Here is a 13,998-nt window from a genome sequence, read left to right on the forward strand (position 1 = left end):
AAATCACGATATGAATGTGATTTTCAACAACCATCTGACCTACTACTGTCTGATTCATATAGCTTGATTTTTTATGTTTGTTCTTTATTATATCAACTGATTGCTTCTGTATGGGGTGCTTTGGCTGAAAGACCAACACGTTTGATCTGGAGAAAAATAGACTATTAAACTTGCAAATGAACTGTCTTCAGTAAATATAATTGTATCTACTCCATAAGATAATCAGCTATGTGCATTGGGTTATAGAAATAGGCAGACTAAAGGTAAAAAATGAGAGTGAAATTAAACGTATATATTTAATAACATAGTAAAATGAATCATTACAAACATAAAAGACAAAAATACTCAACTTCTGACTACTTTAATACACATAAGTGAATTTATCACAATACTTTTGGTCCCCCAAAATGGGGGGGGGGGGCTAGTACAAAATGTGCTGTAATTTCTAAACGGTTCACCAGATATGGATGAAAATACACTCAAATTAAAGCTGATAGTCTGCACTTTAACCTCATAGTCATTGTATAATTTCAAATAAAAAGTTCTGGAGTACAGATCCAAAACAACAAAACATGTGTCACTGTTGCAATACGTTTATAGCTCACTTTATATGAATAATATCTAAATGCATATTCTCATGAAACTGATTGAGATCAAATGGTTGGCATGCTGATGCTCCATGAATGTTTCAATGGTAAATCATGGTGAATTTGGCCAACCACTTATGGTTGACAGTGATACATGTGAAGCGAGAGTGAAGAATACATTTGTGCATAAAGTAGGTTAAACTGGAGAAGCGCGGTCCTCGGCCTTGATCCAGTCATCATCCCATTTCTTGCCACTGTAAGACAAGAAAGAAAACATAAGGAATGTCATGTTTTTAAGCAGAAATAGAAAATAAATCATTCAATATGTAATCGTGAGCAAGGGTTGCACCTATTCCTTTCAAAGGGATTTTTGGTTAAACCTAATCTGATGTTGGTCAAGTGCCTTCTTCTCCTCTCAAATATAATATTTAAACTACATAAAGTACATTGCAAAAGTATACATGCCCCTTGGATTTCGCCACATTTTATTGTGTTACAATGTTGGATTGAAATTGATTTAATTTATATTTTTTTGTCAACAAGCAACTCAAAATGGTGTACTCTAATGTCAAAGTGGAAGAAAATGTAGATTTTTTATAAAGGCATGCCTAAATTAGTTCACAAGTTAAATTTGGCTTAACAAATCACATAATACGTTATGTGGACTCAATAGGGGTTAACATTATTTTTGAATAACTACCCATACCTCTGTACCCCATACATAGAACATCTGTAAGGTCCCTTAGTCAGGTATTGAATTTCAAGCAACAAAGACCAGGGAGCTTTTCGAAAGCCTCATAAAGGGCAGTGATTGGTAGATGGGTCACAATAACAAATCAGACATTGCATATCTCTTTAAGCATGGTCAAGTTAATAATTATGGTGTGGATTATGTATTAAACCACCCAGACACATCAAAGATGCTGTCGTCCTTCTGAACTGAGCTGCAGGACATGAATGCAACTGCTCAGGGGTGTTACCATGAGGCCATTGGTGATTTTACAGTTACAGGCTGTCATGGTAGAAAAACTGAGGCTGGATAAACATCATTGTAGTAATGCCACAATAATGACTTAAACTACAGTGAAAAGAAGAATACAAATATACAGAATAGAAGAAAAAAAATAATCACGCATCTTGTATGCAAAAAGGTACTGGATTTAATACTGAAAAAAACTGCAAAGGAATACCCACCAGACACTCGGAGAGGAATCCAGCTTTCAGCAGTACAATAACCTAAAACACAATGACAAATCTACACTGGAGTTGTTTACCAAGAAGACAGTGAATGTTCCTGAGTTGCCAAGTTCAAGTTTGGACTTAAATCTGATTGGAAATCTATTGCAAGACTTTTAAATTGTTGTCTAGACATGATCCCCAACATATTGACAGAGCTTGAAGAATTATAAAAAGAATAATGGGCTAATTTTGCACAATCCTGGTGTGTTAAGCTCTAAAAGACTCACAGCTGTAATGACTCTAAAAGACTTACCCAAGAAGACTCCCAGCTGTAATCACTGTCAAAGGCGTTTCCAAGGGGTTTGACTACTTTTGCAAGGCACTGTAACATCCAATACCAAGGTACAGCCAAAACCATATGTATTTGGAGAGTGAAGCTAAAATGTGAAATTTGGATCTATACTCCAGAATTTAGTATTTTAAATAAAATATTTCATTTACTATAACTTTAATACGCTTTAAGTGAATTTGTCTAAATACTTATGGCTTCTTCAAATTGGTGGGACTATATACATAAAGTGATTTCCTTTCTAAATTGTAAAAAGGTGATCTGTACTATCGCCTCATATGAAACATTTGATTTCAAATAAAAAATGCTGGAGTTTAGAGTCAAATTGTACATTTTAGCTTCACTGTCCAAATACATATGGTGTTGAGTATACAGTATATCCTCAATTAATTCTAGGAGATTAGTTGAAGTAAACATAGAATCCAGAGCATGGCTTCCACCTCACTTTCTGCTCCTGACCTTTTATTATGCAACAAATAGAAATGTCTGTTTTATTTTAAAGCTGCACTATGCAGAAATCGCACCGCAATGTCATGGTAGCTAATATCAGCTGTTTGAAGCTGTTGTACAAAACCAAAGTAATAGACTCAATAACAAAACTTAAGAACGGGAAGCATAGAAATAAGGCACACTGTAGAACAGATATACTGCTTCTTAGACTTGCTTTCAAGTAGAATGATGATCTGTAGCTAACATTTCTATGTGAATTTGGTCGGGCCACCCAGAAAGTTACATATTGCCACTTTAACTACAAGGTCTATGCACTGCAAGTTAACTACAATTGGTGTTGCACTAGGATTAGCCTGTAAATACAGTCACAGGAATTTCAATGTTCTGCAGATTTACCTCCTTTGAAGTTCTATTGGCAAGAATCTTGAGAATAGGGAAAAACGTTTGCCCCGGATGCACTGGACACTCTGAAACAATAAATGCATGTATATATTTAATCACCACCCACCAGAACATGAATAAAGTCAGCAGGACAGTCAATTGCATTATTCATTTTACATCTATGCCTAGCCTTAGACTACACTAGGAGAACCCTTTTTTGTTCCGGGTAGAACCCTTTTGGTTCCATGTAAAACCCAATAGAGTTCTACCTGGAACCAAAAAGGGTTCTACCTAGAACCAAAAAGGGTTCTCCTTTAGGGACAGCCGAAGAACCCTTTTGGAACCCTTCTTTCTAAGAGTGTGCAGTATGCCTGCCTCCTGAAAAGTAGGAGACCATCAATCACTGGAATTGTTTTATACATTTATTAAAAGCATAATTGAAGTTATTGACATTAACATTTATGAATAAACAATATAAGTTAGATACTAATTTACCTTTTTGCATGTAGTCATATTTCCTCTTCCTTGGTCGGGGTTGGATGGGGTAGAATGGAGTTGGATGGGGTAGGATGGGGTTGGATGGGGTTGGCTGTGTCATGCTCAGCGAGTTGGAGGGGTTTTTGAGGGTGACGGGACTTTCTCTCCGTCTTCTTTGGTTTGGTGTGGGTGTAGCTGGTCTCCTGGGTGGTGGGGGTTATTGGGGGTTTAACCTGGTTGGGGATCCGGGTGAAGCTGGTCTCCTGGGTGGTGGGGGATATCGGGGGTTCAACCTGGTTGAGGATGGGGGTGTAGCTGGTCTCCTGGGTGGTGGGGGATATCGGGGGTTCAACCTGGTTGAGGATGGGGTGGAGCTGGTCTCCTGGGTGGTAGGGGATATCGGGGGTTCAACCTGGTTGAGGATGGGGTGGAGCTGGTCTCCTGGGTGGTGGGGGATATCGGGGGTTCAACCTGGTTGAGGATGGGGTGGAGCTGGTCTCCTGGGTGGTGGGGGATATCGGGGGTTCAACCTGGTTGAGGATGGAGGTGTAGCTGGTCTCCTGGGGGTCAACTGTATCAGACAGTTCTTGGGCAGCAACAGCAGGAGGGTTGGATGGTTGTAGTGTGGGGGTATGGGTGTTGATTGCCACTGCGAAATAGAACATATTAAGGAAACGGGACAGACAAGTGGGCAACAGTTTCCAATTGGCAGAGGTGAGCATGTATATTTAAGCAATAAGGCCCGAGGAGGGGTGGTATATGGCAATATACCACGGCTAAGGGCTGTTCTTATGCATGACGCAATGCGGAGTGCCTGGATACAGCCCTTAGCCGTGGTATATTGGCCATATACCACAAACCCCCGAGGTGCCTTATTGCTATTATAAACTGGCTACCAATGAAATTAGAGCAGTAAAAATAAATGTTTTGTCATACGGTCTGATATACCAAGGCTTTCAGACAATCAGCATTCAGGGCTGGTTCCACCCAGTTGATAAATAAACTTCTACACAGGATATGTGAAAAGAATGTGTTGAAATGTTGCTTGCCTGAACTAACTCCTCTACTTTAATAATAACAATACTTATACATGAAACATACATAGCTTTACAATTGTAGAAACTAACAAACAATCAACAATCTAACTAAACAACAGCAGACTAAACAAAAGGAAGAAAAACATTAAACAAAATACTTTGGCGTAAACATGCATCCTTTGTCCTGATCTTGTCCACATTCTGATTGTGCCCACATTTTTAGAAATGCGTCTACACATGGTCTTATCAGTCCACTGTGTCTGCATTGTGAACAGATTTACTGGTCCCTCCTTGCATGCTAATTGTTTGACAGATATTCTTTCAAAATAATACTTATTTATTTATTTTAAGACGCATATATATTCCATAAGTCAATGGTGCCACCTGTCAATGAATTTAGAAGGCAGGATGATTTAAATGGTTTTACTGTCAACTCCAGACGTGGTCAGGAAGATCTGATCAAAATGCTTCTTTTAATCGTCTACACCTGTCTGAAAATGTGGGAACAATCAGACTGTGGACAAGATCAGGACATATAATGTATGTTAGAACCAGGTATAAACGGGGCTAAAAGAGGTAAGAAGGGCTCAAGGAAAGGGTGTGAGTATGTGAGTGAGATAACAGGTGCTGCGCATATGTGTGAGTGTGTGTACGAGTGTGTGAAACAGAAGAGGTGTGTGTGGGAATGGTGGAGGGGGAGGTAAGGGTAGGCCATGGTGAAGAGGTGGGTTTTTAGGCGGGACTGAAAGATGATGATGATGGACTTAGAGTCACAGATGGCTGGAGGAAGGGAGTTCCTGTGTGGCTCAGTTGGTAGAGCATGGTGTTTGCAACGCCAGGGTTGTGGGTTCGATTCACACGGGGGACCAGTATGGGAAAAAAATATATAAAAATAATGAAAATGTATGAAATGTATGCATTCACTACTGTAAGTCGCTCTGGATAAGAGCGTCTGCTAAATGACTAAAATGTAAATGAGTTCCAGAGCCTAGGAGCAACCCTGGAGAAGTCACTGAAGCTTGGACTTGGGGATTTTTTATTTATATTGTACTAGGCAAGTCAGTAAAGAACACATTTTTATTTTCAATGACAGCCTAGGAACTGCCTTGTTCAGGGGCAGAACGACAGGTTTGTACCTTGTCAGCTCAGGGATTCGATCTTGCAACCTTTCGGTTACTAGTCCAACGCGCTAACCACTAGGCTACGCTGCCGCCCCAATGACAAGATGGCCAACTGTGGTTGAGCGGAGAGAGCGTGAGGGCTGGTAGGAGAGAAGAAAGTCAGAGAGGTAAGGGGTAGCAAGGTGGGGGAGAGCTTTTTTAGGTCAGGAGGATCTTGTAATTAATGCGGTGGGAGACAGGGAGCCAGTGGAGTTCACAGAGGATGGGGGTGATATGCTGCCAGGATGATTTAGTGGGTTAGAAGATGGGCTGCTGAGTTTTGAACCATTTGGAGCTTATCGAGGGAGTCTGTTTTAGTGCCGGGGAGTAGTGAGTTGCAAGTCTATTCGGGAGAAGAAGAAAGCATGGATGAGAGTTTCGGCCCGCAGGACAGGAGAGGGAGGGGCCGACTTTGGCGAATTTGCCTAAGTGGAATAATTCGTTTTTTACAGTCTGACGGATGTGGTGGTTGAAGGATAGGGTCTTAAGGTAGACAAACATACATATTTCTGTCCAAATACCTTTCACAATTGCCTCATACAACCTTTGGATTGGTGCCATTGAGGTCTGATTCATCATACCACTGGGAGGACACAGTGCAGTTGACGACAAAATGTTATCCTTCTTCCTCTTGCTGAGGAGTAGCGGGGGTACACTCCTACCTTGTGGAACCTATGTACCTGGAATCATTAATGACAAAATAACTTCCAGAAACACAACAAATATCAGTCAAATAATGACATTTAGATTTACAGTCTTAAATGACACAATGAGACAACAACAAATAAGTGCATAGGGCCTATCATATCCCTAAGCTAGAAATGCAGAAATCTTTTTAGAGGAAAACATAATAAAGCTTACCAGCTTGTTTGCTGCATTAACCAAGGTTGCATATCTTCCATGTTTCATTGTCTTATTTGCCCATTCATCTGTAGCCTTCATTTTTTGGGCCTCTAACTTGACCTTTAGCTGTGTTGTTGCACCACAGAACTTGCACTTCTTTGATGCTACTCCTATTGATGTTACAACTAGGACACAGCTTACGGCTGGAGCCATTCTGCATGAACGGTGGATACGAAAGTGTCAGAAAGAATAGCCCTATACACATAACTTTGACTGATGGAATGCACCAGGGAGGTCCACTCTGACATGGGGCTTGAATTGACAAGGAGAACTAGAGATTGTGAGATAAAAACTATACTAACAATAGCAATTAATAAAGAGAGTTTGGCCAACTAAGGAGCTGACGTTGAGCTCGCATTAAACATCAAGCCCTGACCCTCCTCAAACCCACTAAAGAAGTGCTGTGTGTGTGTTTGAAGGTGACATGGGTTTCAATGACTGAATCATATGGGTCAGATCTGATAATGGACCTCGTCTAGTAATAAAACTAAGCCTGAGGCTTTAACCTGCCACACTGTAATGTAATGTGTCATACTAACTGTTGACTACTATTGTAACCTAGATGTAGGCTACCTGCCATAGCCTCAGGTGCACAGTGCAATGAGTGTCATTAGTTGACAGATGAAACAATACCTGGGCCAGTGGGATTTGGTTACAGATGAAACACTACCTGGGCCAGTGGGATTTGGTAACAGATGAAACACTACCTGGGCCAGTGGGATTTGGTTACAGATGAAACACTACCTGGGCCAGTGGGATTTGGTTACAGATGAAACAGTACCTGGGCCAGTGGGATTTGGTTACAGATGAAACACTACCTGGGCCAGTGGGATTTGGTTACAGATGAAACAGTACCTGGGCCAGTGGATTTGGTTACAGATGAAACAGTACCTGGGCCAGTGGGATTTGGTTACAGATGAAACAGTACCTGGGCCAGTGGGATTTGGTTACAGATGAAACACTACCTGGGCCAGTGGGATTTGGTTACAGATGAAACACTACCTGGGCCAGTGGATTTGGTTACAGATGAAACACTACCTGGGCCAGTGGGATTTGGTTACAGATTAAACTACCTGGGCCAGTGGGATTTGGTTACAGATGAAACAATACCTGGGCCAGTGGGATTTGGTTACAGATGAAACAATACCTGGGCCAGTGGGATTTGGTTACAGATGAAATAATACCTGGGCCAGTGGGATTTGGTTACTTATTTTAAGATACCATTTTTGAATAATCTCCTCCAGTTGGTTTGCATTTTAAAACTACAACCTGGTTTGTTTTTGAAAACACAAGAAATGGGAAGAAAGCTGAATTAAAAGAGAAAAAGTTTCCACTTACTTAAGTATGATTCCCAATCGGAGACAACGATAGCCTCTGATTAGGAACCATACTCAGCTAAACACAAAGAAATACAAAAACTAGATTGCCCACCCCACATCACACCCTGACCTAACCAAACTAGAGGAAATAAAACGTCTCTCTAAGGTCAGGGCGTGACAGTACACCCCCGGGAGGTGCGGACTCCCGGCCGCAAACCTGAACCTATAGGGGAGGGTCCGGGTGGGCATCTATCCTTGGTGGCGGCTCCGGTTCGTGACGTAGCCCCCGCTCCGCCCGCTGATCCCTCCGCTTTTGTTTAACCAGACCATGGATCGTCGCCAGAGGAACCGGACCGTGAATCATCGCCGGAGGCTCTGAACTGGAAACCCCCGCTGGAGACTCCGGACTGCAGACCGCCGCTGGAGACTCCGGACTGTAGGCCGTCTCAGGAGGTTCCGGACTGCAGGCCGTCTCAGGAGGTTCCGGACTGCAGGCCGTCTCAGGAGGTTCCGGACTGCAGGCCGTCTCAGGAGGTTCCGGACTGCAGGCCGTCTCAGGAGGTTCCGACCGCAGGTTCCGGACTGCAGGCCGTCTCAGGAGGTTCCGACTGCAGGCCCTCAGGAGGTTCCGGACTGCAGGCCGTCTCAGGAGGTTCCGGACTGCAGGCCGTCTCAGGAGGTTCCGGACTGCAGGCCGTCTCAGGAGGTTCCGGACTGCAGGCCGTCTCAGGAGGTTCCGGACCGCAGGCCGTATTAGGAGGTTCCGGACTGCATGCCGTCTCAGGAGGTTCCGGACTGTAGGCCGTCGCTGCAGGCTCCATGCCATGGATCATCACTGCTGGTTCCGCGCCATGGATCATCACTGGAGGCTTTGTGCCATGGATTATCACTGGAGGCTTTGTGCCATGGATCATCCCTACAGGCTCCGGGCCATGGATCATCCCTACAGGCTTCTTGCCATGGATTATCACTGGATGCTCCGGGCCATGGATGATAACTGGGGGCTTCGTGCCATGGATCACCACTACAGGCTCCGGGCCATGGATCATCACTGGAGGCTTCGTGCCATGGATCATCACTGGAGGCTTCGTGCCATGGATCATCACTGGAGGCTTCGGACCATGGATCATCACTGGAGGCTTCTTACGTGGAGCCGGAACAGGTCTCACCGGACTGGGGAGACGCACTGGAGGCCGGGTGCGCAGAGCAAGCACAGGATATACTGGGCCATGGAGGCGCACTGGAGGTCTGGAGCGTAAGGCTAGCACAACCCGTCCTGGCTGGATGCTTACTTTAGCCCGGCAAGTGCGGGGCGCTGGCACAGGACGAACTGGGCTGTGAATGCGCACTGGCGACACAGTGTGTAGAGCTAGTGCAGGATATCCTGGGCCGTGGAGGCACACTGGAGATCTGGAGCGTATGGCTGGCACAACCCGTCCTGGCTGGATGTTCAGTTTAGCCCGGCAAGTGCGGGGCGCTGGCACAGGACGAACTGGGCTATGAAGGCGTACTGGCGACACAGTGCATAGAGCTGGCGCAGGATATCCTGGACCGAGGAGGCGCACTGGAGACCAGGAGCGCTGAGCCGGCACAATCCGTCCTGGCTGAACGCCCACTCTAGCACAGCAAATGCGGGGCGCAGGCACAGCGCGCACCGGGCTATGAATGCGCACTGGATATAGTGCGCATCACAGCATAACACGGTGCCTGGCTGTTCACCTGATCCCCACGGTAAACACGGAGAGTTGGCTCAGGTCTCCACCCTGACTCTGCTAATCTACCCGTGTGACAAATTTTGGGGGGGGCTGTCTCTCGTGCTTCTGTCGTTGCCTTGCTAGTTCTTCATCTCGTCGCCGCTCTGCTCTCGCTGCCTCCACCTGTTCCCATGGGAGGCGATCCCATCCGGCCTGGATCTCCTCCCACGTCCAGGATCCCTTGCCGTCCAGGATGTCTTCCCAGGTCCATTGCTCCGGACCACGCTGCTTGGTCTTTTTGTGGTGGGATCTTCAGTGGCTATCGTCGTAAGGAGGAGACCAAGGTGCAGCGTGGTAAGTGCTCATGTTTACTTTTTATTTATACTCAGAACACTAAACAAAATAACAAACAAAGGAAACCGAACGTCACGTTCTGCAGGATCCCACAACTGAAGGTGGGAAAAGGGCTGTCTAAGTATGATTCCCAATCAGAGAAAACGATAGACAGCTTCCTCTGATTAGGAACCATACTCGGCCAAACACAAAGAAATACGAAAACTAGATTGCCCACCCCACATCACACCCTGACCTAACCAAACTAGAGGAAATAAAACGTCTCTCTAAGGTCAGGGCGTGACAAAGGGAGATGGATAAAAATATATATTTTGATATATTTTTTGGGGGGTGGGGCGGGGGCTTTAAATCTTCAATAGCTCTTACACAAGGCGCGCCATGATTATGAAAATGATACCGAATATTCTGAATCAGGGGGTATGGAAAAAATCCACTGCTTTTTGTTGTTGTTGTAGATTTAGGCTGCACAAAACAACACAACTTTGTGAGCATGAGTGTTTGCTTACATGACATAAATATTTTTGGTTATTTTTAATACTGCGAAAGTGTGACTGTTTTTTTGTGGTTAGCGTGGCCTGGTGTGAAAATATTTTAATAGACTCCCAGGCCCACACAATAGATATGACAGATAAAGGAGTATTTATATGAACACACTTCAACCCCTTGACACACTAGTCCCCTCCTGCAAAACAGTTACTGTTGAATCATGGCTGATGTAATCCTCATCCACTACTTGTCAGAAGGGTTTTTAACAGAAGTAATGATTGTGTTAACACTGTAAGTGATGACTTCATTTTATCTTTCCTTTATAACCAGAAATTCTTTGACACTTCACATCATTTTGAAATTAAACTGTAATATCATAGACTGAGGGAGCCAATACATTCAGTGCCTTCAGAAAGTATTCACACCCCTTGACTTTTTCCACATTTTGTTGTGTTACAACCTGAATTTAAAATGGATTAAATTGAGATTTTGTCACTGGCCTACAAACAATAACCTATAATGTCAAAGTGAAATAATGTTTTTAGACATTTTTACGCATTAATTAAAAATGAAAAGCTGAAATGTCAATAAGTATTCAACCCCTTTTGTTACGGCAAGCCTAAATAAGTTCAGGAGTAAGAATTTGCTTAACAAGTCACGTAAGTTACAAGTACTCACTCTGTGTGCAATAATAGTGTTTAACATGATTTTTAAATAACAACAATGTCATCTCTGTACATATAATTATCTGTAAGGTCAATCAGTCAAGCAGTGAATTACAAACACAGATTTAACAACAAAGACCAGGGAGGTTTTCCAATTAAGTGATAATGCCCTTAAAGCCGGTGTTTGGAGGATATATTGTGTCAATATATCCTGAAAACACCGGCTTCAAGGGCATTATTACTTTTTTACAATGGGTTTCCAACATATTCAAATAATGCTTGACATATTTTCATTCAAATTTTTATTTTGATTAATTTATTCATACTATTTCATTCTTCCACAAGATATAGTCCCGACACAAATCTAGGGTTGGTACTGACGTGACTGAGTCGTTCAGTCTTTTTGTTCTGTAGCTGTCTGTCTCTCCGACATTTGCAAAATTGTTTCAATATTCAAATTAATCTCCTGCTGTCCCATAGTAATGAACGTGTCGGGAGGAGACAGACAGACAGGCAGCATTTCTTAGCCAGTCAAAATCATGATTCAGCTGGCATAATTTTTATGGATAAATACAAACAAAATGTAAACTGAAAAAAGGTCAAATTAAACACAGCTAATTTGCAGTCTTTCCAGCTTCAGTTTGAAGTTCTTGTGTGACTGTAGCTGTGTTTCTGGCTAGCTCCTCTGAACAAGTGTGATGACGAGTGAGCACATTTTCTATGCCAGGCGAAATCGCGCCACATTAGCTTGTTATGGATGTATCCAAATAAATGTCACTAGAAAACAGCTTAAACAAATGCAAATGCAGATACATTGCTGTTATTCTGGCTGCACTTTTTGACGTGACTGTAAGTTAGCCGTAGTTGGCTAGCTAGCAAGCAAGCAAGGGATAAGAACGTTGCCAGCCAGTATGGCAATGGAACATTTAGAACAAATGACTGGGTTGCATCCAGACAGCAAGGATGATACAAATTTCTGCTGTTGAAAACTAAATGTTAATCTAAAAGAAATGTGAGATAATGTCTAGATGCTTTTTATAGTGTATATCAAGTTTATAAATTGCTTGGCTAGGCTCATGAGACAATGGATTGCTCAGTCAGATGGAACAGAGTAAATAGGCATTTTAAAGTCATAGATTTAGCCGGTGGCAATTTGTGGAATAGACACCGGCTGGAATGCGGTTTTAACCAATCAGCATTCAGGATTAGACCCATCTGTTGTATAATGCCTCGCAAAGAAGGGCACCTATTGGTAGATGGGTAAAAAAAAAAGCAGACATTGAAAATCAAATCAAATCAAATCAAACTTTATTTGCCACATGCGCCAAACACAAGTGCAGACTTTACTGTGAAATGCTTACTTACAAGCCCCTAACCAACAGTGCAGTTCAAGAAGAAAACTTTTACCAAGTAGGCTAAAATAAAAAAGTAATACAATAAGAATACCAATAACGGGGCCATATATAGGGGACACCGGTACCGAGTCAGTGTGCAGGGGTACAGGCTAGTTGAGGTAATCTGTACATGTAGGTGGGGACGAAATGACTATGCATAGATAATAAACAGTGAGTAGCAGCAGTGTACAAGGGGGGTCAATGTAAATTGTCCGGTGGTGATTTTTATGAATTGTTCAGCAGTCTAATGGCTTGGGGGTAGAAGCTGTTGAGGAGCCTTTTGGTCCTAGACTTGGCGCTCCGGTATCGCTTGCGGTAGCAGAGAAAACAGTCTATAACTTGGGTGACTGGAGTCTCTGACAATTTTATGGGTTTACCTCTGACACGCCTATTATATAGGTCCTGGATGGCAGGAAGCTTGGCCCCAGTGATGTACTGGGCCATTCGCACTACCCTCTGTAGCACCTTATGGTCAGATGCCGAGCAGTAGCCATACCAGGCGGTGATGCAACCGGTCAGGATGCTCTCGATGGTGCAGCTGTAGAACCTTTTGAGGATCTGGGGACCCATGCCAAATCTTTTCAGTCTCCTAAGGGGGAAAAGGTTTTGTTGTGCCCTCTTTACGACGGTCTTGGTATGTTTGGACCATGATAGTTCGTTGGCGATGTGGACACCAAGGAACTTGAAACTCTCGACACACTCCACTACAGCCCCATCGATGTTAATGGGGGCCTGTTCGGCCCGCCTATTCCTGTAGTCCGCGATCAGCTCCTTTGTCTTGCTCACATTGAAGGAGAGGATGTTGTCCTGGCACCACACTGCCAGTTCTCTGACCTCCTCCCTATAGGCCATCTCATCGTTGTTGGTGATCAGGCCATCCACTGTTGTCGTCAGCAAACTTAATGATGGTGTTGGTCGTGTTTGTCCACGCAGTCGTGGGTGAACAGGGAATACAGGAGGGGACTAAGTACACACCCCTGAGGGGCCCCAGTGTTAAGGATCAGCGTGGCAGATGTGTTGTTGCCTACTTTTACCACCTGGGGCCCCTTTGAGCATGGTGAAGTTATTAATTACACTTTGGATGGTGTATAAATAAACCCAGTCATTACAAAAATACAGGTCTCCTTACTAACTCGGTTGCGGGAGAAGTAAACCGCTCAGGGATTTCACTGAGGCCAATTGTGACTTTAAAACAGTTGCAGGGTTTAATGGCTGTAATAGGGGAAAACTGAGGATGGATCAACAACATTGTAGTTATCAATAGGGAGATCTTTTTTAAGCCATATTCTTATTGTTTTCTCTCAGAGCAGGAGGAGAGGTACTCAATCACACGCACACACACACTTTTCCTCATGCTCTAGTTCTAAATGCTGATTTGCAGGTGGACTTAATCACACGTGGTGTTGCAGCCAGAGTGAATGGGTCCGTCCATTAATCACCCTCCTCCTCCTCCCACCCCAACAACCTGCAATTTAACACTTTAATGTAGCACTCATGTCTCATTTTCACCTAATTTAACAACTGATTTACTTAACAAAAGGCACATCTCAATAGGTGGTCCAG

At 43.6% G+C, this 13,998-nt stretch overlaps 1 long non-coding RNA gene across 1 annotated transcript; it reads right to left on the reverse strand.

Annotated features, from left to right (window-relative positions):
* Positions 1–2,830: 2,830 nt before the first annotated feature.
* LOC106567621 (uncharacterized) lies at positions 2,831–7,937 on the reverse strand. The gene is made up of 3 exons (XR_006758611.1): positions 6,142–7,937; positions 3,442–4,072; positions 2,831–3,032 (listed from the first exon to the last, which is right to left on the reverse strand). It is a non-coding gene; the product is annotated as an uncharacterized lncRNA (long non-coding RNA).
* Positions 7,938–13,998: the final 6,061 nt, after the last annotated feature.

The sequence above is a fragment of the Salmo salar genome, chromosome ssa13, assembly GCF_905237065.1.
Source record: "Salmo salar chromosome ssa13, Ssal_v3.1, whole genome shotgun sequence".
NCBI lineage: Eukaryota > Metazoa > Chordata > Actinopteri > Salmoniformes > Salmonidae > Salmo > Salmo salar.